Source organism: Carlito syrichta, unplaced genomic scaffold (genome assembly GCF_000164805.1).
Source record: "Carlito syrichta isolate Samal-C Ts95f unplaced genomic scaffold, Tarsius_syrichta-2.0.1 Scaffold308670, whole genome shotgun sequence".
In the NCBI taxonomy this organism is placed as follows: Eukaryota; Metazoa; Chordata; class Mammalia; order Primates; family Tarsiidae; genus Carlito; species Carlito syrichta.
Genome location: NW_007252766.1, coordinates 435,291 through 437,456, shown reverse-complemented (window position 1 = coordinate 437,456; position 2,166 = coordinate 435,291).

Here is a 2,166-nt window from a genome sequence, read left to right as displayed (position 1 = left end):
TAGAGATGAGGTCTCGCTGCCCAGGCGGGTCTCAAACCCGCAGGCTCAGGCAATCCACTCACCTCAACCTCCCAAAGGTGTGGGATTACAGGCTGAGCCACCGAGCCCGGCTCTTATGACGATTTTAAGAAGTAAATTGCAATATCATTAGACCTAGTCATAAAACAAGCATAAAACTAAGGGAAAATCCTAGTCTACCAGAGATGTTATAAGCTATTATTAAAATGTATTTAAAGGGTTATGATTTGGTCAACTGAACCAAATCCATTTGTAAATGTTGAAAAGGTCATTAATGTGAGTGTTTCTTCATATATTTTTCTAGATTATGATACTTACAATGAGTTTTTGTTATCATCTGTTGAGCCTCTTAGGTCAAATTTTTTGGCTAATACTTTATAAAGTTTGAGCCAATTTGTCCCTGTAATTTGGCCTATTATTTTTTACTTTTTTCAGCATGAATATTATTGATCTGGAGGTAGTTTAGGAGAAACCAAGTGATAGGAAACAATCTTGACAAAACCAATGTTAGTCCTTGTACAGAAATCAGATTGAACAGCTATCTTTGTAGTACCAATGCTGATAAAGCTAGAAAGGGCTCTTTGTATAAAGTGGCAGGCTTTAAAGCATTAACTTTGGTATGGGCTTTATTCTTTATTATTATTATTATTATTTGAGATAGGGTCTCATTCTGTCACCCATGCTAGAATGCAGGGGTGTGATCCTGGCTCACCACAGCCTCAGCCTCCAGGGCTCAGGCAATCCTTCCACTTGAGCCCAAGTAGCTGGGACTGCAGGCGCGTGCTACCATGCCAGGCTGATTTTTGTATATTTTTAGAGACGAGGTCTCACTATGTTGCCCAGACTGGTTTCAAACTCCTGGGCTCAAGCGATTTTCCTGCCTCAGCCTCCCAAAGTATTGGGATTACAGGTGTGAGCCCCTGCGCCTGGCCTATTTTTCTTCATTCAAATTTTTTTTTCTTTTGTGGAGTGGGGTTCTTCTATATTGCCCACGTTGGTCTTGAACTCCTGGCCTCACGTGATCTCTCACCTCAGCCTCCCAAAGTGCTGGGATTATAGGCATGAGCCACCCTGCCCGGCCAAACTTTATTCTTAATAACTGAACTCTTCTTTGGTTATTGGAGTATCTTTAATAAGACCTTAATTTCTTTTCATTTTTTTAAAGTGAGTTGTCTTAGGAGATTAAGAAACCCTTTTGTTTGCACAACATGCTGAAATCACAAGCAATCCTGAAAGCTCATCCATAGATGTTAGCTCTTAATCCTTTAGCAAGACAGCATTTTTTTTTTTTTTTTTTAATGTCTTTCTGGTTTTTTTTTTTAACTTTCAATTTTTTTATTTTAAAGATTTGGGGTTCAATTCAGGGTTAGGTATACAAATGTTCATTATGAAGATACCCTTGTTGATGAGGTGTGCCCCCGCCTTCCCCAGACAGATTTCCACTACTGCCAATCCTTTTCTTTTCTTTTCTTTTTGAATCAAAGTCTCACTCTGTCACCCAGACTGGAGTGCAGTGGCCGCTCCCGGCCACCGCAGCCTCGACCTGCTGGGCTCCAGCAATACTTCTGCCTCACCCTTCCAAGTAGACGAAATTATAGGCATGCGCTACCACGCCTGGCTGATTTTTTTTTAATTTATCGTAGAGACGAGGTCTCGCTGCCCAGGCGGGTCTCGAACCCACAGGCTCAGGCAATCCACTCACCTCAGCCTCCCAAAGGCGCGGGATTACAGGATTTTTTGATTTATTGTAGAGATGAGGTTTCGCCAAGTTGTCCAGGCAGGTCTCAAACCCTCAGGCTCAGGCAATTCACTCACCTCTGCCTCCCAAAGCACGGGATTACAGGGTGAGCCACCGAGCCCAACCGCCAATCCTTTTCTTACAGTATCACGATAATTGTTCACAGTCCGCTTATGAGTGAGAACATGTGATACTCAGTTCTTTGTTTCTGTGAAAGAGCACTCAGTATTATAGACTCTAAGTCCATCCAGGTTGCTGTGAAGTTCATGATTTTGTTCTTTATGATTGCGTAATATTCCATCATGTATATGTACCACAGGATGGCATGTTCTTTTTTTTTTTTTTGAGTTGGAGTCTCACTCCGTCGCCCAGACTGGAGTGCAGCAGCTGCTCCCGGACACCGCAATCTT